This window comes from Nothoprocta perdicaria, unplaced genomic scaffold (assembly GCF_003342845.1).
Source record: "Nothoprocta perdicaria isolate Ctin4 unplaced genomic scaffold, notPer1 scaffold_123, whole genome shotgun sequence".
Lineage (NCBI taxonomy): Eukaryota > Metazoa > Chordata > Aves > Tinamiformes > Tinamidae > Nothoprocta > Nothoprocta perdicaria.
In genome coordinates this window covers 1447761-1472497 of record NW_020454350.1, presented here as the reverse complement: position 1 = coordinate 1472497, position 24737 = coordinate 1447761, and positions in this window count along the sequence as shown.

Here is a 24737-nt window from a genome sequence, read left to right as displayed (position 1 = left end):
AGGGAAAAAAATTATATGTGTTAGGAAATAAGTAAAGAGTATATGTTATATAGTGTAATACAGGAAATGTATGCATGAATATGTGGAAGTTTTAGGAAGTCACGTTGACCAAGTCCAATATATCATATTGTATTTTATACCSTTTATACACATAAGCTATTTAGTAAGCCCTGTACCATAAGGTAAGTGAAAGCACCTTATGTGCAGTTTTCCTCTATTCTCCAGACTGTAACTATTGTGCAAAGGAGGATGATAATGTATTAAGAAATATTAAAGGATGTCAGCAGGCTTTTTAAAGCTGTCACCTAAAGGCAAATGCCTCTTGTTCAGAGTCCTGGAGGGATGGGCATTTTGCCAAGCTATATCACTCCACTTTCAGTCTCCCTCCTTGTGCTGCTCTGTATCAATCTCTGGGCCAAAATTGTTTCCTCCCAGTCAGCCTTAGTTTTCACTTAGAAAGCTTTTTGGGAGATAGGAGGCAGGTAGTTTTATGTTCTATTGTTAAGATGTTATGTTTTTGTTATCACCTTCTCAAGGACACTTTCTGAAGGAGTCATTGCTTCAGACAGCCACAGTTAGCAGATCAAGACAGTGTCTGCATCTCAGAGTCAATTCAAAATCTCACATACAGTGTCAATTTTTATCCATTAAAAGATAATCTCTCATTTGAATAAAAATGTTTTAAGCCATTAAGAATATTAAATAGGCTTTAGGCTGCCTGTCTTACAGTTTTCCTTCTTTTACTTCCTCAAGATCTATATGTTCTAAATGCAATTCTGAGTCTGTAAAGTCTGTAAAATTGAATTTCATTTTTAAAACTACTCCAGAGTGAAACTTGAATCAGACGAGTCTTTCCTGTAGAGAATGGTGGCTTGTTCTGATTGACCAGTATTTAGTGATGGATGCTTATCAAATAATGTATCCAAATACAACTTATCTAAATCAGTGAAAAACACACCAATTTGAAAATATATATATATCTTATGGGATGGAATTCATTCCAGCAGAGATGGGTGAAATAATGTTGATGCCTTAAGTAAAAACAACTTACATCTAGACATCATTCTCACAGCCAGAGATTTCTACTGTTTAAAGAAGTGTAATAGATTGTCAGTCAGAAAACAGTCTTCATTTGCCAATCAAGATGTGCTACAAGGTGCTTTTAAGAAAAAAGTAAGACTTAACATTAGGCTGAGAATTTTACCTAAATTTCACTTTTTGAAACATTTGTCATAGTACGACTTCAAACAGCTGCAAACAATTTTCTTTCATCTATATATATAAAAAAAATTGCTTAGTATTCTATGGACTTCAGAAGAACAAAACTGTTATGCTTTTGCTTAAAGTCAGTTGTCTGAAGACAATGCAGTCTGGAAAAGTAAAGCTGGAATATCCAGAAATGTCTGAGGAACTTCCAACACAGGATTTAACTTCCTCAAGTTCAGAATGTTAGTGACCTAAAAGAAATATGGTGCCCCTGCAAAAGATCCAACATATCTGTTTTCTAGCCTGGACTAATTCTGAAGTTCTATAAAATAACTGGATTCTTTTGTCCTACTTAATAATTGAAAGCTTCATTGTGATTCAGACAGATAGATAGGAAGTCTGTTTATATTCTAAGAAAGCTGGCAAGGTTGGATTTGAAAGCTATTTCTTGTATAGCAGCTTAGTGATTAAAGCATTCATCCAGAAAATGAATGATCTTAGTTCCAAGCTCTATACAGCCTTTGGAGGTTATCAATTATAGCTATCACATTTTCCAAAAAGTGCACTAAACAGAGCAAGCCGTAAGATGGTATCTTGAATGTAAGAATTCTCTGTTCCTTGTTGAAGACCAGTGTATAAAGAAAAGGAGTTGACAAGCCAAGTAGGGTAGCCAGGAGGTTCTTACTTCCTGGCTCCAATGGCTCAAATACTTCCTATTGGATCTGTAAACAGTCGGTAGAAGATGAATACAAAAAGTCAGAGCAGCCACTCTAGGTGTTAAACTATCCCTACCCACACTGCAGGTTTTCAAAGGCATCTCCCTTCCCCACTTAGTATGAAAGGGATTTAAGAAGCCACTTTGGCAGCTGCAACCACCTTTTGATTATCCTGTCATCTGAAACAGATGCCTAAAACTTTGATCTGTGACAGAACTTAACATTAAGCATGAAAAAGACTATATTACGTTTTGCCTTAAGTCTAAAAGCATAATACGAAAGACGGGAGGCTGAAATACTGAAAGTGGTTAAAACATTGTGAGCAAAATTTCCCAGACATCTGAGTTTTTGCCATGATATATATGAAGTGCAGAGTTAATTGACTCCAAGCCCCTCTCTTGCCACAGTCCATTTCTGTATTGCGAATCAAGTGCCTAAATCCCATGAAGTGCCTGAGCCTATACGAGTGTTCAGAGCACACTAAATATACATGCATTCAGCACAAACCACAGCAGTCCAGCCAATTCCACAAAAAACATGGCAAGAAACTGCCAAAACCAAGGCTAAGGTAACTCTAGACTTCAGTGGCAGCACGTACCTCATTATATGACAGCCTACTGATGATTAGTCTCCATATTTGGAGGTGGGACATTTAAGGATAAGAGACAAAGAAGGGGTGGAGAATATGTCTCTAGCCCAGGCCGGCAGGGGATTTGATTTCAAATTCAGAGCARGTAATCATATGACTTTGCCACGAAAAGAAAATAAATTTTCTTTTTCTCACTGACAGAGGGTGTGCCTTCATAACTATAACTGTGTGTGCATTTTTTCTTACTCACTCTTGCTTCATAAATCTTACATTCTTGGCTCTTCAGTGCAAGGAGGACATAGAAAAACATGAGGAAATATGAAGAGGAGCAGAAAAAAATGTTATTGAGTGAGGAGAATAAGAAAAATGAATCAGGAGTGAAAAGCTTAARTTTATAATCCAGAAAAGAAGAAAAATCGTGATTGCAGTCTATAAATAAATTCAAGCTAACAATATAAGAAACAGAAAAAGGATGTATGAACAGAGGGAGGAGGAATAATAGCCTGTGCGTATGAAAAGAAAAATTTGGGCGGAATATTAAAAAATAACATTCCCAATAACATGAACAGTTGGGTACAGAAAAACTTTCCTTGAAAAAAAGGACCAGGACAAAAATACTATACAAATACAACAAAAATTAGCAAAAGTATCCACCAATGAACCATTAGCTAAAAGATCAAAGCAAACAAAACTGGTCCTTAAAGACTGACCATAATTAATTATGTATTTTGTGATAAAAAAACTAATACTTATATGGCGCTAAGGTTAAAAAAATCAGTATTAATCAGCAACAAAATATAGGAAGAATTCACAGAATCACAGAATATTCAAGGTTGGAAGGGACCTCTAGAGATCATCCAACCTTCCTACTCAAGCAGGCACACCTAGAGCATGTGGCACAGGGCAGCATCCAGGCAGGTTTTGTAGCACCTTAAACTAGGTCACATTTTATGTGATGAAAATGTATGCAAAAACAGATAATTAAGATATATTAAAACAGGTAAAMGATGTGTTTAAAATGCTATATAAGACATAGAATATATAAAAAAAGTATTGTTCGCTAATTACATCCATACCGCATGTGAACTTCTATGTGTCAAAAATAAACAAAAAGGATATAGTGTAATCAGTAACTCCCAATTACTGTTTATTTTTTTCCCATTATCACAAGATTGCTGCAGAGAATGAGTCTAAAGCATACGCAATTAAGTAATAAAATAATGTTGATACTATATTATAAGAAGAAACCCTAATTAAAACAGTAGACATTAAGTTTGTACAATTATCTACATAAAAATAAATGTCAGGCATATATGTAGATAGATATGCTGAAGCACATAACCTGAAGTGACCTTGATAAGAAATTCGACATTGAGTAATCAAATGCTAGTAATCAATAGCTAAGATTATTTATTATTAGGTTACACATTAGTAAAAGMGCAAAATTGAAGGTGTGATATGGTATGACGTCTTATAGGCGAAGTCAGGAAGCCCAGGCTAGATAAACAGTTGGTGAGCAGTATTGGAAAATGTCTAAATGGCAGAGCTCAGAGCTTGTTCTCAGTGATGGTTGTTCTCAGTGGTGCAAAGTCTAGATGAAAGCCTGTAGCTAGTGGTGTTTTCCAGGGGTCTATGCGGGGTCCAGTGATTCATTAGTGACCTGGATGGACAGATTGCCCTCTTGGAAAGTTTGTTAATACAGAATTGGGAGGTGTACCTGATACCAGAGGGCTGTACTGCCAGACTGGAGCATTCCTCATGTGAGGAAAAGCTGAGAGAGCTGTGTCTGTTCACTTTAGGAAGACTAAGAGGGGTTCTTATCAGTATGCATATGTATCTGAACGGAGGGTTTAAGTAAATATAAAGAGGACGAGACCGGACTCACCTCAGTGGTGCCCAGAGATAGGATGAGAGGCAAAAGACACAGACTACATCACAGGAATTCTGTCTGCATCAAAGAAAAAACTTTCTTACTCTGAGGGTGATTGAGAATGGAAGGGATTGCTCAGAGAAGCTGCGGAGTCTCCATTCTTAGAAATATGCAAAAGCTACCTGGACAGGGTCCTGGACATCCTGCTGTAGCTTGCTTGAACAGGAAGGTTGGATTAAATGATGTCCAGAGATCCCTTCCGACATCAAGCATTATGCAAGTCTGTRGATTTGATTTATCTGAATCTCAGACATGGATATGTTTTCTCATTTAATTTATCATGTAAGTCTAAGCTTGGAACAGAATAGAACCATTGAGCAGCATGATTGTATTTTGATTTACAAATCTTTTTGTAAAAATCTTTCTTTTTAGACTTTWACTCTATTCCATTTTGCAAAATGAATTTCAAAAGTAAAACAGTATTTTAGACATACTCTAATGAGAAGAAGTTCCATGTTCTGTACAATTTATCTTTTAAGCCCTAAAATGATAATTACCTTTAAATTATTCTCCAATTCTATTGCATTAACATAATTGTGTGTCAACTAACAGGATGTACTTATTAAATGGAGTATTTCTAGGCCATTTCCACATGTAATAATATGCTATTGTTAAATTTATTGTACACCTAACAATACTTTGCCTAGTGATTCACTCTTACTGAAAATGGTGCCATTAAAAATAGCAACTACACTATTTCCTGTTGACCACAATGAACTCTATCCTGCTCTATAAAGAACATAAAAATTTTCATCATGAGATTGTACATCTCTAATGACTTTAGTCTCATAGATTTTAAAACAAAGCCAAAGTCAGAACTAGTTTTCTTAAAACTATGCACAATTCTTTAAAATAGGAAAGACAGTGTCTTTATAATATGTGCAATGAAAGCAAAAACAAAGTTTTGCTCTAATTTTATGACAGATTAGCAATTTACAAAGTCAACTGTAGAATCAGCTGTATGAATTCACTGCTGCAAAATCGATTCCAGGAATTTCTCCTTCCTCCTACAAACATACTAAAAGATCACAATAACGTCATCTTTTCTTTCACAATTGGATCTTCAAAGTGAGAATTCGATCAATTATCCTAATGTAATGTGTTAAATTGGTTACCTCTGTTAAAGTGAGAAAAAAGAAAAAAGTCTTGTAAAATCTTGGTCCAATAGGATCAGGTTTTTGTACAAAATTATTGAAGGAGGCTAATGAAGGGAAGTTTTGTCRTATTATAATTCTTTTCCATCTCAGTGCAGAATTGATTCCCACAGTATAAATGTTTCTGAAAGCTAAAATGCACATATGGACTGTTTGGTTTCTGATGAAACACCATCAATCTAAAAGGCTTTGTGAATGTTGAATGGTCTGCTACCACATGATAACTAGTGAAACAACAGCCTCGGGTAGCTTTACCTAAAAGGCAATGACTACAGAAGTCTACAAGCTAAGCATACTTTACGGTTTACAAACTTTTTCCTCTAAGACTAAAAGCAGGTATTTCTGATGTGACAGTCTGAGAATTGTTGAGCTCTTATTTCCAAATCAATACCGATTATGTTCAGAAAAGCTTTAGAAAGTTTTTCACTTTTATTTTTAAGTAGGGCTTCTCACAGAAACCTGAGTACATTTATTTTTCATGGACAAGTTTGTCCACTTTACTTTTCTAAAAAAAAAAATTAATGAACCAACCAACAAACAAGAAAAAAATACAACAAATAAAGAAAACATCCCCCAAAAAGAACTGTAGTTCTAGATTTTCCTTGACAATTCTTGAGTAATCACTATTAATTCCCAGGAATTGTTATATTCTTTGAGTCAAATATTCAATCAGAATGAATATTCAACAGAATATTCAACCAGAAAATTAAATCTCCCACTAACAATCAAAGGGCATGCACAATTTATGGACGAGTGACTGTTGTAATTAAAAGAAAAATAGGAAATAGAAAATGCCTTAAGTCTGAAAATAGCTACTGAACACTTGCGCTAGCTACTTTACTAATCTATCTGCATTAAGAATGTCAATAGTGCTGCAGATAGACCTGCAGAACAAACATTAGAATGGTTAGGTCTCCAGAAATCAGGCAGGGAAAAAGAATGCTTATTAAGATTCCTGTTTTCAAGGACATGTTTTTTTCCTCTTKGTTTGCTCCCTACAGTATTTTTCTTCTGTAGCAAGTTGAATCTAGTTTTAGAAGTCCCAAGAGATGAAGCTACCATAACTTCTCTTAAAAAGCTACTGCAGAACCAAAAAGGAAGAGAGGAATTTTATCATTTTTGATATTATATTCTAGCACTCTCACAGTAATTCACTAAATTCAAATCAATAACGGAAAGGAAAAACAAAATCTCTTTCAGGTATTTGTATCATGTTTCCCACTGGTTAAAAGAGCATTGGATTGAAAAAGAATTTATGGATCACTGACTATAGTCTACTGCTGTTACTCCATGTAACTTAAATTGTGCACTAAATATGTACTATTGTAAAAGCAGTTAGTTTTTTATTATGCTATTTCTGATGGGAAGCCTTTTAGAAACATTAAAATCAGTCATGGATGGAAATTTTCTGATTTCAATCTTCAAGTAATTAATGGATCCTTTACATCCAATTTCTTCTCTTAGTATATTTACTTTTACCTTTAAAATTTTCTTTCTGCCTACGTTTACCTTTTTAATATATTTATAGAAAACAATGATAATCCTCTCAGTTTTGTTTCTTTGACTTCTTGGTATCTTCCACTAGGGTAGGTTTTCATCCATCTGATTCTTTTAGGAGGCTTTCCTTCTCCATTTATATTTTAAATTAATCTTCAGAATCAGTATTTGGACTGAGTATGCTTTCTTCATGTCTGCTTCATATTGATGTTTCAGTCATCTAATACATGAAACATGAAACTTTTTTTTTTATCTGCTGATTATCTCCCAGTTTATTGTACAAATTCTTAATAGTCCCTAAATCATTCACTATCTATTGCCAACAAATTTAATTTCATGCTTTCATTTTTATTATTTCAGAATTCTTTTAGTTCTGTCCTTTTCATATGGCCATTTTTCTTTGAATTGACAAAACTCTATCAAGTATGTGCCATCAACAAATATCAGCAAGGTGCTCCTACCTTTTGGACTATAACCATTAACAAAAATATTAATAAGAATCCTTGACAACCAATTCTTAATGATCTCCAGCAGCAACCCTCTAACACTGCAGTATATCTTATCTTTTTCAATATCAGACGTGRTTTTCTCCCCTTCAGTCATTTCCTCACAACACATTAAAATTCTTGTAGTAATCCTATTTTTAATTTACTGTTTGGCACCATATCAAATATTTAACTGAATTCCAAAGAGATGAGCTCTCCTGAATGTCATTTGCCTAGAAAATTATTTAGCAAAGAAAAATTGTTGTTAAAAACATGTTATATTTTGTCCCATTCTTAATTGCCTTCATATATTTAATTATTATTACTATTGAAATTTGTTTTAAAACTTTGMATACTATTAAGGCCAGATGAACCAACTCTCCCAAATCATTTATGTCTCTAGGTACAATTTTAAATGAAAGATTTACTATTGCTCTGCTACTACAGGGTATCAGCTGGGACAGACTTGTTAAGCATAAGTTGATCATTAGGCTAGTCGAATCAAATATGSTTCTTCAAAGCTATAAGTTGAAGAAAATCTAATCTCCTCAGTTTTAAGCACTCTTTTGGTTTTGTTTTGTTTTCCTTCCTTTTACTTACCTCTRACGCATTGAATCACACTTGCTTTAAAGCATGGAATTACATTTCCATGTCTKTATTTTCATCATTTTATGTCTCTGTAACCCATGTCTTTAATGAAAGTTTGGACAAAGTATTTGTTTGTTAAGAATTTGGACCAAAAGAATCTGTTTTCAATGTCTAGCACAGTACCTGTAATCCTAACATCAGAGTACTTTTTTTTTTTTTTTTTGATTCAGTTTCACATGGCTAAAAAACTCTGCTTTTTTTTTTTGCTTTTTGTATGATGAAGCTTGACTTGGTATTTGTCAATTCTCACATTGCTCATGTGTCCTGAATTCTAGTTTTCATATTGATCAGTTTCAAACAAACAAACAACAAAAAAAGAAAAATGTAGAAAAAAATACTTCCTTTTAGTTATCTGCTTATATACCATTGGCTTAGGTATCTTATTTTTATGGCTTGTGTAAATACTGAGCATTTTTGATGTTCAAATTCTGAAACTACTACACTTAGCTTAAACAGATAGCCCACATAATTACTAATATTTTCTCTCCTAAAATTAAGAACTTTTGTTACCGATTCTATGTGTTCTTTATCTAATTCAGATTGAATTATTTTAGAAATACTGACATAAAAGGTTGTTTTTAATCAATAGGTCTTATACAATGATTTATTCATATGCAATAAAATGTATTSTTTTGTTGGTAGATTGATTATGTGGTCAAGAATATTATAATATACAGCACATGTCCTCTAGTTTTTATAAGGCTACACCAAATCTCCCAGGGGACAGCTATTCCAGTAATACTAGCATCATTACAAGGAACAATTTCTATATATGACACCGGAGATCTACAGYAAATTCTCAAATTACTCCTTATAATCTTTTTCCATATTTCTGCCACATACTTTGACCTAAACATACTCAATTCAATTTCTAACTGTGTGAGGACTCTTTTTTAACCTTGCAACATAAAAAATCCCACTTTACTGTATATTCGTTTCAATCTTTTTTCAACAAYCAGTTTTCCCAGTCTTTGGATAACGTTTCTCTCCTAAGTATATTTGCATCTCCTGTCAACTTTTGTTATCTATGAATTTCATTAACTTGCTGTTTACTTCTTTGAAATCATTAATTAAGATATTAAATCAGACATTAGCCTGCATTTCTTAGCTTTAGCATTCTTAGCTTTAACCTTGCAGAATCTTAYCACATATCATATATCCATACATGTATCTTATGACTTTCCATCTGTATATGCAAATAAAAATTGTGCAGAATTTTGCCATCTCGTGACTCAATTACTGTATCGTCTTTTTCTCTGGCTTCAATGCTGTGATTTTGGTTCTATTTATAACAGTGTTTCAAAGATCTTTGCATTTATTCAGTCGCTCAGTGGCATCCATTTCACTATATGCCTCTTGTTGCCCTTCCTTCACTATTCACTCAAAAATAAATTTCCAACGTCAAGATCATTTCTCTCTCCTCAATATCAAAGACTGACTGACTTCCGCCACTGCTCATGACCCAAGCCTCCATCCACTATCTGTTTTTAAAAATACCTATGGATTTCTCCTATTTTGATTTTCAAACTTAAAAAAATATTTCCCTGTAAACATGTGTAGAACTACATTATTTTTCTCATGTCCTTTGGTAAATTTTGTCATGATTTTCAAGTCAATCAAAAAATCTGGTTACTGGTAGACTGCTAACACAATGCTGATCACACTCAGCAGTCTTGCCTCACCTTTTTCCTCTGATGAGACAGCTTCCTTACATTCCAGAATTTTAGGGTAGAGATCATATTAATTTTAATTTCAATTTTATTTTATTTCTCCATATGATGTTGATTGGATCTTTTACAAAGATATTAAATAAAACAAAACAATAAAAACAGCAAAAAAAAAGAGCAGAAAAATAAAAACTTTTTTTTTTTTTAAAAAAGGATGTCAACAAACTAGTTTTGGAAAGTCTCTTCTGTAGCTCTGTTTTTTGTTTTTTGTTTTTTTGTAGTCCTACAAAATGCTACTGTGCAGGTTCCTATTATTAAAAAAATGATGAATGGATTTCTTAAGTTTTCATTTATTTATTTTTTTTTTAATGAGGAAGTTTTAGTAAACCTACCTAACTTTATTCCTTTCTGAGGAATAAGAATTATTATTTTTGTTTTCTGATGTGTTTCATTTTGTTTTTTTTCTTTTTCTTCTTCCTTCATCAGGGAAGATTTGCCAAGATACTATGTCTAGTCTCTCGCTTCTATATATATTTAAACCACGGAAGATTATCACACAACTTASCATGCTAATCACAGAGTACAAACTCTAAAGCAAATACTGGAGGCAATGCTCATAGGAGAACACCTTGTAARTGCTCTTCAGACTGATATCCTTCAGGATATCAGAGGTTTCGAAATGATTGGCAGCAAAACACAACTGTAAAGCAGATSTTTTCAATTTGGAACCCCTCACCAACTCATAACCAGTGAAATTGTTTGTAGATAATTCACCAGCCAAAATGGATTTATCTTCACTGTGTAAAATTTCTCCTTGAACATATATTTTGCTATAGCATTTCTGTAAACAGTAGGGGTTTTACTGACAGTTTGTAAGTATGAGATGAAACAATAGAAAGAAAGTATTCCTTGATTAAACATGACAAATGATAAGGATCACTGTCATTAATTACTAGAATCCAAGACCTGCAGGATATTTTATTTTTAGGAATTTTTTTTTGGGGGGAAAAATAATGTAGCTATACAGGTATCATATTAAACATGTAGTCATTATGAAATTCAACATACAAGATTCGCATGGTGAATCTGTGTAATTTTTGCAAGAACAACCAGCAAAACTGGGTCCAAAAGATAGATATTTACTACCAAAAAATGCAGGCAAATTTTGTGTGGTTCTAATTCAGAGAAAATAACGGGTTTAAAATAACAGTGAGCATTTTCAGGAACAATGAGATTTCCTATTGATGAAGAGACAAAAAGAAGATATTCTGTGTCATTCTGCCATGTTATCTGTCAGTAGGTTACAACTGTTCCCCTTCCACGATGGGGAAGTCAATTCTCCTTCTCCTGTTACTATACTCCTTTTCTCCCTTCTTCATTTTATTATTTTAAGAAGACAGGCTATTTTTACCTGCTGTTGTGTGTGGTGGACTATACATACAGGTGTAAAAGAGAATCCAGTAATCCAGCAGTCAACATATCTGTCATTTCTTCCTCTCCTTTTATCTCAATCTCCCGATTTGCTCAATAAAACATTTCAAAATAAAGAAATAAAGAAATAAAGAAATAAAGCTTACTGAAATCATGAGGAAAAGTAAAAAAAAAAAAAAAAGGAAGAAAGAGTGGGGGACCTTGCTAAAGAAGAACTTACAAACCTTTTTTTTCTTTAAATGTAATTCTGAGTCAAGAAAAATATGAAAATATACTGTTCATAAGAGAGTAAAATGACATAAGTGACAAAAAGCTTTTTACTTTACTGGATTTTACTTTTTTTCCTCCAATTTTCTACCTTTGTATTTAATTTTGTTTCAGAAAATAAACAGAAGAATATGAGAGGAGAAAAGAAAGAGCAGTTATTGCTTTTGTGACAAAATCACCTTTCTGATTCTTTCACTACCCACTACATACTAATACATTGTTCTGTGTCAACTGAAATACAGAGGTACAGTTACAGATTAAAGGTTGAGAAGMTTTTTACTGTATATTATTTGACTTTTTGCTTCAAACTGTCCCTTCATATCATTTTACCAAAGAATTTGGTATTTAAACAGACAGATTTTTTCCTTCGCTGTGCACACAGGGATTGCAACTGCTTCAAGATGGATTATATTCTGTATTCTTGCAGTCCATAGAATTTTACAGCTGTCAAAATTGTTCTAGAAAGGTAGAAAGCTAGAATTTCTACTTGAAACATGAAAAGATTTATTAAGCCAAGAAAGCTCCATGATACTTGGAAGGACATATGCTGCAGAGGCCGAGTGATGGGTAAGTATGCAGTGGAAAGTTCTGATGAAAAGACAGGGATGTAGGAGGATTTTGACAGTTGGAAGAGAGGGAAAAGATGCCAGCTCCTTTTTCCTACTCCTTCTGCAGCCTCAAAGCATGGATGGAAACACTGAAAAAGCTATTTCCCAATAAATGCTGTTTATCTCTGACACACATTATGGATAGAAATGTTCTGAAAGACCCACAGGCTTTTCTCCAAGTGTGTCCTTGCACTCTCCACATTTAAGAAATCAGACTGGAAGTGTTCAGGATCAAATAAGAAGAATTGCCTGGCCTTTGTAAAATCAAGAGACATAGCTGTATAGATCCAAAATTTAAGGAAGTCTGCAGCAATCTGGACAGATATCTACCTCAGCTTCCCAATAACAACTCACAGCCCTTGAAAGGAGAATGAATGACAGCAGCCAAAACTGTGGGCTTTTAGTAAGTACTCTGAACATGTTCTGAATAAAAAAAAGAAGACAAAAAAGACAAAAAAGGACAAAAAGGAAAGAAAATGAATCTTCCACAACATTAGAATAACGAGTCTTGTTAGTGTATCTCTATTAAACTGACATAAACATTGAGTATTCTTTTAGCCTGAAGAAATGTATTTAAAATTCCTCCTTCTCAGTCCCCAGACAATTGATGCTGCCAATTATAGGACTATTTTTTTTAACATCAAATGATGGCATTAACATCCCTACTAGAAAAGCAGAATCAACCAGAGCTTACAGGAGCTACTAGAAAGCTGTCAGAGCAACTAAGCCTCCAACCTCTATGCTGGCCCATAGCCCCGCTATCACAAAATGCAGAGTCAAAACATTATTTCAGTCAAAGTTTGCTCTAATCAAGGGATGCCTAATCCACTTTTGCTGTATCCTGGAAGACATTGTTTCAAACAATAGTGCTTGGAAAGCAAAGAAACATATTCACATTATTTTCTTTTCAAACAGGAGAAGATTGTTTTCAATACTCTAAAATATTCTGAATGAGAGAGGCGCATGCTCATTTGAATAATCTTGCTGTTGTTTGCTTGGCGTATCTGAGATTTTCTAAAGCTCTTGTTTGCTTGTTAGTCTCTTACATTTCTGTCCCATTCTTTATTAATTATTACAGCCTTCCAAATCTCTTCATTTTATACTGACTTTACAAATTTCCCTTGCTGCAAAGGTTGCATTTATATTTGATGACAGAAACAAGTAGGCTAACTAGAGGTTTAATGAGGGCAGGTARATCCTGAACAAAACTAAAACTTAGTGTTTTTAAGTGAGATGTAATTGCTTTTATTAAAATGTCAAAGCATTTATTAATTTTTTGTGTGTTTTCACAATGAGCTTAACCACATCTCAGAAACTCCCCAAACAAATGCCTGGTGAGTTAGGAGAACAGAAGGGAACTCAAAGCATCCAGCCAAAGGATCTGACCACAGAATACGGCTCTTATTCCAAAACCTACCAAGGTGATGTATTTTAAGAGAATATTATGAATGTGTTCATTAGTTTTAAAAAATTAAATACTCCTCTGGGAAGATGCAAAAAGGAAAGAAAGAAAGAAAGAAAGAAAGAAAGAAAGAAAGAAAGAAAGAAAGAAAGAAAGAAAAGTATAACTCAGTAGACATAAATCACTCATCCCATCACCAAAATAAAGGGGTATGTTCCCATCTTCTCTCTTTTTTTTTTTTTTATTTTTTTTTTTATTTTTTTTTATTTTCTTTACACTTTTCACCTTCTGAAGGAAAGAGCTAAACTACATGGTTAGCCTATTTATAGTCTAGCTATTAAGGTGCCAAACTGGAGACACAGGAACTATAAAATGGTTAACAAGGTAACCTGCATCATCAAGAAAGAACAGGCCCATATGCTGGAGCTCCACACACATCATTTCCTCAGTCCAGTATCGGGTGGGCTGAACAGTTTGGGCCCTTTAACAGAAAGGCATAGCAATTACTCAGATGAGTATAAAATGCTAAATTCTGTTGGGTGCTCTGCATAAGATCACTTAAAAAAAAAAAGAACGGAAAAAAAGGTTTTTGTGTTCAAAACGATACAGTTCATATAATGTCTTTATTATCTGGGTAGTCATTTGATGGAGTAAATTAAAAAGTTGTCCACACAGCCGTAAGCAGTCAATACAAAGGTTATGGGTGAAGCATGAAGTACTGCTACTCTGTGATATATAAAACAGGAATGTAAAAGACATTGCTAGTGGTAACTTGTACCATTAGTCATCCAATATTTGAGTGAATTGTCATGCAGCAGAACAGCATCAAAATGCAATATTTACCACAAGCACTAACCAAGCTCTGTTCTTGACATTTACTTTCAGAGAAGTGTTATTTTAAGAACATTAAAAATTTCTTGAAAGAGTTTAGCTTATTCAACAAATTATTCGCAGCATTTTTAGAAGGTAGAGATTTTGAGTAACTTCTTGAGTTAACAATTTCTCACGCTTAGTCTATAATTTTATTTGCCTTCTGCTTCTGGCAGCCTATCCCTCAGCAAAAAAAAAGAAGAAAAGAAAGGGCTGCCCCATTATACTGGTTTGGCATCTGCATACCTGCTTTGGCACATAAGCACAGTAAGCTGCCCCGACTAATCTTCAACAGTTCAGCTTCTTCTCCTGCCTCGTCAATACCAAGGCACCAAAATGGCATGTGTGATTAGGGGTCTATTCAAGCTTGAGTTAAACAGGACTTTCCATTGCTTCTAATGGCTTTCTAGTGGCTTTTGGATGATGGTATCTCATATCTTCAAATGCATAGGTGCTTCAAATACTTAGGTGCTTAGGTGTTTTAGTAAAGACCCATCAGATATATTCCATGACTGTAATCAGAGCTGAAGAAGTGCTACGATTTAACATTATTTGACCTACAGTAATCTACATCAGTACCACTTTTTAAATGCACATGCAAACAAAAAGCTATGACTGTCAGGAGGGAATGATCTGGGTTAAAGAGGTAAAGGTTCCGCTGCCTATCACCACTAAGCAGCTAGAGCATGGATCTGTTGATGTAACTATATACACTCTCATTCTCTACTTTGTCAGTACGGTCTGGTTCAGTGCAGCCTCACTGTTGTCTCATGTTGATAGAAACTGGTTTGAGAGCACCAATGTCTGCTGTTTTGCTGGCAGATCTAAAAGCCTGTGAGACTCTGGAAAGTGGCAAGGAGTAGCATAAAGAGACGTCTGCAGCCACAGCTTTCAGAATATAGCTGCTAAAGACAGGGAAAACAGGACTGCTTTTGCAAGCTCAACACCTTGCAATGAAGACGACACTAGAACTTGTGTGGTAGCATGATAAAAAATTCCTGGGGGATTTTGCTCTTCCACAGATCTGGGAAATGAACAGATCCCATTTGTCATGACTCTAACAGCAATTATAAAGAGACATGACAGACTAAGAGACGATAAAATCAAGCAAATAATGAACTATTCTCTAATATTTGCATCTTGTGAGATGTACAAGGAAAAGGTCAGTAGAAGAATAACATAGAATATAAAATAAAATAAAATAAAATAAAATAAAATAAAATAAAATAAAATAAAATAAAATAAAATAAACTTTGTCAGTGAGCCAGTGAATTGGAGAAAATAAACAGATATCAGATCTTGCTAATTGTAATACTTATTTCCCTTCCAAAATGGAAATGGTTAGTGGAATATTACATTAGGCACAGATAAAGACAAAAATTGAAATAGCTTAATTGTACTTAATGCAACATGGTTGCTTAATGGTTAGAAAAAATGGTACATCAAGGCTTTCATAATTCAGAAGTATCAGGTCTTCAATCAAATCACACTGTCTGTTCTGTTACACTGGTTAGTCAGTACAGAATTGGTACCTCTTAGATATATGTTTCCAAGAAATAAATTCCCTGTAGCCTAGGGGAAGCACACTGAGCTATAAGCCAGAAGAACACATTTTGTTCTTATCTTTCCTGGCAGCTGTTACTACTTCTGTGCAGAGGTTTGCTGAGGATATGTTGGGGTTAAAAGGATGATTGCCATTGCCCCATATTAGTACTGGCTAGTGTGTTGCATGAGCAAATTAATTCCTATTTTCTCTTTTTATTAAAATTTGAACTGAGAATTTAAAGATCTGTTCTCAGTTCTGCTGAATGTGATCTCAAGTACTGAATAGTCAAATTGCCTCATAAAATGAATGTGTCAAATAGAGTGGGATTTTAGTTAGACCATTAGTTAACACTTCTTACATGGAGTTATGCCACAATTTTGAGGAGAATACAATAGCTTTCAGTTTGACTGACCGAGATTTTAATTTCTAGTATTTTAATTCTGGCAACCTATATGGAGACTTCATTAGATTACATATGAATAACTTGGCTTTAAAAGCCTTTTACTTATTTTTTATATCCTAGATAAGTTTTAAAGCTAGGGAAAATATCCTGAATAAAAAAAAACAATATAGTTCAGAATAATAAACACTGTCAATTTTGCCCCTACACAAGGAATTGCAGTAACTGAAATCTTGATTCTCCCAAGAAATTTTCCACTTTGTAAAGCAAAGGGAAAGACTCACCCGTAAATGGCAGGTGATATTTTGGGAAGGGTGAGTGTCATAGTCTGCAGGTCTATGCCCAAGGTCATTTGAAATAAAAGTCAATTACTTGTGCATGATGTGGACAGTTTCTTTGTGACTTGAAGAACACACTGACAGTAGGATTCCATCACATGCTTTGCCTGAAAATGCTTTAAAAGCTATTACTCAGCCATTTGTCTGATGAAATAAGCAACAATTTAAATATCTGATACAGTAGGTATGACTGGTATTAGACAAGTGCACCTGTCCAGAATCATCTGTTCATCTTTACTTAAGTTTTCATAGTTACTGATTAGGCACACATTTGTAAGCCCTTATTAGAGGAAAAAGTTGATCTTTATTTCTCTTTCATATCAAGGGCACAATTAATGTTGTATCTCCTTCCACTATGAGGAACTTGTAAGTTCCTATTTTCAAAAAACTCTTTACAGTTTGTAAGTATGCATTACAATGGCAAAATTAGAATATGCTTAAGATAATACATGCCATTCAGCATTAATAATAGTTACGACAGGCACTTCAGCATGTCAGAGTTAATGCTACACAGGACTTTATTATAGTTCAAGATTTATATATCATTTGTCTTCTGAAAAAATATTCCTTATAGACTTAAGTACTGCAGGGTTAAACACACAATAGTATAAGATTTTGTGCCTTCATTAAGCTATAACCAAAATCTCTTTCTTTTTTAAGACATGTGATTAATAATAATAATAAAAAAACACTATATCATCCATCCACCTTCAGCAAAAATTAATATTGTATGTAGGAGTATACTAAGGTGTATTATACAGAGTGCATGCTACATTTTAGACAGAATGAGTAATAGCTTAGATTTGTTTGTTACACTTTTTGAATTCTATACTTTTGAATATATCATTTAATAAAACTTTATGTTCACTTTAAAAGAACAAACCAAGTTCTTGTTTAGGAAGTGCAATTTGGTATTTGTAAAAGTTCAGCTGTTTATTAATGGCAATGAAAGTTCTTTGGTGTGATCATGATTCCTGCTATTGAACTCCAGTAAACAGGGCTTTGGGTTTTTCAGCTTGCAGTACAAAGTGCTGATTAACTTGAAATAAAAAGCACTGAGATTTAATCCACTGAAAGTAACAGCATGAATGTTCCTAATCCRTTCATTCTATTCAGTAATGTTATGAGCAGTGCACTGTACAGCAGTGCATCTTGCAGGAACTGTAAGCCATTTTTACACTTCATTTATGTAATAGAAGAGATGCAAATTAAGGCCACAACAATTTAGGGAATCTCCCTAAACACAAGTAAAATTCTAATTGAGGGCATGAGGATACTGTATCATTAAATATCTGAGGATATATAGTATCAAGGCCATGTAATGCCCCTTCAAGACCAGGAATCACAGATGATTTTTAAAACCCTGATAACTCTCATTCAAATCCTAGCACTTTYGGACAACAGAATGGGAAAACCATATTAATTTCCCTGAAGAACAATATACTTCTAACCACTTCCCCCAGAATCAGATAATGACATAGTGATACATAAGAAAGAATGAATAAGTCGGTAATATTCATACAGTTCTAAGTGAGTATCAGTTTGGTAATTATTAAAAAGAGTTGTAACAAGTTCACTTTCATATAATTGTAAACATATTATATCACAGCCTGCAGCAACTGACTGACTGATGCCAGTTTAATGAAATGGGTGTATCTTACTGCAACCTGCTGTGGTATTCTGGATAAAAATATTTTCAAGACATAAATGGGAATCAATTGCCCTCTTCTGCTTTGCCTAGCTGCCAAAAGTTTTTCCCTAGAAAGTTCATCATTTAATGTATTGTAAAAAGGCAGAGACATAAGAAGTTATCCCCTTTTAAAGAAAATTTCTGCTATGTCAAAGTTTTCAGATGCTCATGATATAACTTCCTGAAATGTGCCATCTSTGCAGTAGTATCAGTATACAATATTGTCAGCTAAAGCTAAATGCCATGTCAGCAAAATATTTATTTTCTATACACAATCATTATGCCCTGCAAGTATAATTTGCCGATTGTAGCTCTATGTTTCAAGGCAAATGTACCAAAATATACTGTAACAGAAATGCCCAGGTATTTCACTTTTTCTGAAGTAGGTGTTTCAATTATTTCTTCCTATGTCAAAACTACAAAGGCACACTGACAAAAGTCTGTACCTCTGACGATTCAGCTATGGAATTCTCTTAAGTACAGAATGGTTGCTGGCACTCACAAATGACTTAAAAAATCCTTTTTAGATAGTGAGAGAAACATAAAAACATACAAAAAATAGCCTAGTAGGAGCCTCTGAAGATCATCTACTTCAAATCCACGCTCGTATCAAGGCTAGCCTCAATGTGAGAGCAGATTGCACAGAGATTTGTCCAGTCAAATTCTAAAAATCTGCAAGGATGTAGGGTCCACAGCTTCTCTGAGCAACCTGTTCCATTTTCAAACTACTCTCAAAACTATTATTACTTTTTTTTTTCTCATGTGCCATTTTCTTTTTTTTTTTCCATTTTAAGTTAAGCTCCATATAAATCTGCATTCATGCAAAATTAATTTTACCTCATCAAAAGTCAGGAATTCAAAAGTGAAGTCCAAACTTTCAAAGACTTTTCTCTTGTGCACATGAATATTTTATGTGCTTTTTAATTTCATAATGATATACTACCCTTTGACTCAGGTCTCTCTTTCGTAAAGGAGTCTTATTTTTAAACCAGCTCAATATTATGGGCTGTCTCAAGATTATAATTCCCACTGAAGAAAGCCTTTTCCTTAGAAAGAACATGATAAAACAGAAGATTCAAGGACTACAGCAAGAGGTAGAACTTAGCAAAACAGCAGAAATGCACCTGCAGGAGAAATCCTGCTGACATTTTTTCTTTGACAGACTTAAAAACATATTGATAAAATGTCATATACGAGATTGAACTACACTTCAAAGTTCATTTGCAAGGAAATCCCAAATGAAATTTTGTTTGAGACAGTGCTAAATTTTGAAGGGTAGAAATATGGGTAGAAGATATTCTTAGGTCCTCTAGCTGCAGGCTGATTGATTCACACTAATTGCCTCACTTTGTTTTCTTCCATTATGACTCTTTCATAAAATCCAGAAGCATTTAACAGAAACTGATCTCCCTGAATTTATGTCTCATACTCACTCTTGATAGAAAGAAAGATATTTCAAAGCATATAAATTGTATAAAAAGAGATCTTGCCTTTTGGGTAATTCTTCAAATGGATAGGTTTCAACATGGAAACGATGAAATCTATTTCTACATTGAAATGTTGATTGATATGGAAATATATCCATTTTAGTTGTGATATTCTAAGTTAATGGTGGCTTCTGAAACTACCATTAATTACTGATGTGAATTTGAGGAATAATGATGTGAAGTCCATCCTCTTTTTCCTCAGAGTATTCAAAATTTTTACCACTAAATTTGCAAACATTAAAATGTGGGGAGTGGATATATACTGTCTGGACCCACTTGCAAACTTGAAATTCTGAAAATCTAGTGCTTCACAACTGTAGTAATAGAGGTCTGCAAAGAATGACAGAGAAAGGAATAGGATAGGAAGAAACTGCAATTTGTCTCTTCCTCATGAATGAACAGTAAATACCATCCTTATAGAGGGCAAAGTGAAATATCTCCTTACTTTCACAAAATAATTGTCATATTGAAAGGTATATGCAGAATATACATTTTGTTCAGCATATGTGCTAAGAGACAAATGTGCTAAGAGACAAGCTAAGACATATGACAGAAGCTATCCCTCACTTCCCCTCTCCAGTACCTATCTAGCCCTTAATTCCCAAAAATCTGCAGTTGGTCAACCTTTGCATAAAGGTGCAACAGGTTCCAATAAGGTTGTGCAAGTATTCTCTTGAGCTGCAGTTTCCCACAAAATGGTCCTTTAGTTCCAAAACAAACCCTTCATAATCCTCAGAGGTCATAATACAAAGTTTAAAGCTCAACTTCATGGGACTCCTTTATTCTCATAGGGGCTAATTAGCTATTTTATTTAGATCCCAAAGTAGGAAGGCTGCTAATCCTTGACTTCAAAGTTATCCCATTCTAAAGTGTAATTAGAGAAAGCAACTCTTTCTTCCAATCTGATAAGAGTTGACTTAACATTTTTTTGTTTCCTTTCTTTTCTTGTTTCCAGAACAGTCCTGCTTTTCAAGAGTCACTGCATCCCATCCAGCTCCCTGCGCAGCATTTGTGGAAGTTGGGCATCTTTCACTATTAGCTTTTAGATTTTACCCTTCTCAGATATATCAAATGTAGGTTTTGGGCACTGTTCCAACTCAACTGCCCATAGTGAAAATATGACAACAAAGAGTTTTGCAAGTAATACAGTGCTAACATGCAATGGGGAAGGAAGAATAAGCAAGCAAGAATTTTCATTAGAGTTTTTTTTCTAAGTGCCTTATATAAATATTTACTAGTACTCACTAGAGGGAACCAAGAGCTATACTCTCTAATTTAACACCACAATTATCATCATCTTGATAAAATCTTTTGACTTAGAACTAAAAACAAAAGTTATTTAAATATTACAGATAAACCATGTTATTTTCCCAAAATACAATTTTAATGAATTTAAAACACTAGGTAGAAGCACTTTTTAGTGAGGACCTCTTATTAGAGATTACATTATATTTTGTGAAGGAAAAAAAAAAAAAATCAGTATTAGATTTTTTAAATTACAACAAATTACAGTGAGTGGGTTTTCTAGCTGCCATGGTTACAAGGTCCCAAGAGAGCTTTCTTTTCTTTAAGAATTTTCTTTTTTTTTTTCCCAACTGAAGATAAGAAATAGTCCTTTAAAATGTTATCTAGTCTACAGCGAAAGGATATGTATAATACATTTTTAGTGATATGCAAATTAGCAAAGCTTTTGTTAATAAGAATGCTATTTGGGCATGAGCACTGGTATCCTTAAACCGAGAATGACAGCTGCTGGAAATTATAGGATTTGTTTCTAAATAAACTATGAATGGTCTAAAAATAAACTCCACAGCATTTAGATTGACAAATATGAAAAATATTTACTGTAACTCTGTGATTAACCTATGAGAAAGAATTCACAACAATGGCTTTTTGCCATACGTTTTGAGTAATGTCCACTTTTTCAGGTGCTTCTATTCTGTTCTGTGTTGTTCTATATAGTTCATCTACAGTCCTTTTCTCTGTAATACCTATGCTCACTTACACTTKTTTATTAAGCAAGTAGAACTCGGCATTACATGGAGTTGTTTTTTACATTCTGCTCTTTACAATTTGATTTTCTGCAGATCAGGTTAGGAGAAAAGGAAAAGCATAAAGAACAGAAATAATTTAAATGAAATTTAAACAGAAATTCAGAATACTAGCTAATGTATCAAATGGACAAGCAAACAGGCTCACTCATCAGGCTTGAAACTTCAGCTACAACTCTCAAATATACTCACAAACTTATCTGTTCCCCAAAAGTGTCTCTTCAGTTGCAGTCATCGAACATAGTCTGAGAGACTGCAACTTCCAGATTTCTGGAATCAGCCATTCAGAATGATTGCAATAATAAAGATGGTGGTCTATGCCAAAACTGCTATTTGCTGGCCCTTTTCAGCAAGATAATGAAAGTCTACTGCCAGGATTACCAGCTGCGACTTTATTGATGTCAAGAAAAAACAAGCATACAAACAAACACAAAAAAATTAGGCATGTTCAAGCTTTGTCTGGAACAAACTGAAAGCAAAGAGATTTAGGTATTTAGATGTCCTTAAAAACCTGGTGCATTGTATTCTTTTCATTTCACTGGTATGACAAAGTGAGTCATATATTTGATTCCCTAATATACTATCCTTGCTGGTGTATATGGAAATGAGAAACAGAAATTATGCATTGATCATCTGGAATATAGAGGAGCATACCTGAAAATCTATGTGATACTTATAAGAAAGTTGTTTTGTTTTCCAATTTCACAGAATCACAGAATGGTTAAGGTTTGAGAAGACCTCTAGAGATCATCGAGTCCAACCCTTAATATCAACTTTTTTATTCCATCAGAGAGAGTCCAACAATTAAAGCTGTTTATYATATCAGACAGTTACTATAAATTCCTAATTATTTTCTATGAGTCAGTGATTTTACTAATCCTAGTTTATACTAATCTAATCTTAACCTTCTAATATATTTATTYTAGACCTAATATAGGACCTTAAACAAAATTAGACACTCTTTGGTGAGGATAGAACAGCACACTAAATATCAAGTATATATTAATTTAGCAATCAAGAAAGGTATTAGACCATCTGGTAAGGGCTCAAGAGTCCTTTATTATTAATAGAGAGAGATCACGGATAGAAGCTACTTGCTGTAATCCTGTTTAGGTAAATGTATTTCCAGGTGTGGGAGAGTYATCACTCCATGCTGATTAAACTCTAAAATTCTCTTCAGAAATGGGAAGCCACAGTGACAATTTTAATCACAGCATTTGAGATATGAGCATGTTTGCGATACAAACACCTTTTCAGTAGAAAGTAAATTGAAATTCTTTGGATTGCTCAGTCTAGGTCTGTGACTTAACACAGACTTAACAGATTATTACCACTGTTCATTGTTTTTAACACTAAGAAAAAGATTTAGGAGACTAGATCTGCCTACCCAAATTGCTATGTAAGTACCTGGGATTTATCTACACCCATGCCAACACTGTCCATGTTCTGACTTAGGATGAATATATTTCTGACATATATTCTGAAAGGTGAACACCTTTCCTCTTTCAGCTACACCAAGGGTGGCCAAGTGTGCAGGGCCAAGAAGAACAGAAGGAGTGAGAGGAAATTTGGTTCTAGTCAGATGTTTGGCACTCTACTGGTCCCTGGACATCACTGCCATGCTATTTCTTTGTCCAAAGCAGTCTGAAGTAGAGTATGTTCTCATTCATGGCACTGACCTGGAATCCCATTAACGCCCATTTGAAGTGTCCTAGGCATTAGGGAGACTCAGCCTCACCTGACAAGCTCTCTGTCATGACTTCTGCACTTTTAACTCCCTGGGGACAATGTGGAGGGAGGAGCACACTTTCACCCAGAGTGGAGGCTACAACATGAGCTGAGTAGTTCAACCTTTCTCCGCGTGAATGGAGCCCTTCCTCCTCCATGAGGTGTCTCCCAACAAACACCTCATTGGCAACTCATCCTTAAAAGGTTATGCAAAATAACCCGATTACTGGTATTCTGACACATATTCAAAAGGATGAGAATACCTCCTCAGTTGTCTGAATTATATGAACTGGATGTCTTCAGGGGTGGAAACCRTTTTTATTCAACAGATAGGGCTCTTACGTAACTATTTTTCTGCTTTGTTCTCTTGGTTGCTCCTCAGGAGTTACACATTAATATTTATAGGACATGTGTAACCTGCACCTGCATCTACAATGCTTTTATGCTTTCCATTTTATGCTTTAGCTACTTAGAAATCAGATAATAATTGACAATTAAAACTCAGGTTAAAGATTAAAATAGATACATACATGTAAATATATCTAGATATTTTYGATCAGTGGCTACTACCAAATACTACAGATATCACCTTGGTAGTTTTAGGCTCAGAATGTGTCTTTTTAGGATTCAGGTTTTAGAGATCAATTCAAGCATTGAATTTGCATCTGAATAATTTAAAATCATACAGCTCACCTCCCAGTTACCAGAATTTGGTAGCAGATGTATAAAGCTTATATAAAGAATGTCCACTATGTAAACAAGGTTGATGAATTATAAATTACAGTAGAAACTAAAATATGTCAAATATCTAGAAAACATCTGTCTGTAAAAATTATAGGATTTAGAAATAGGATTCCCTAAATGTTATTTTAAGGATGGGTGGATGAATAGATAGATAGACAAAAAATATGCTTTTTAAAAATTATTTTTAAAGTATTCTTCATGAAGTCTTTCAGAATGAGGCAAGACACTAAGCAATATATATTCCAGTAAAATGTGAACAAAATAATTCAATTTATTGAATTTA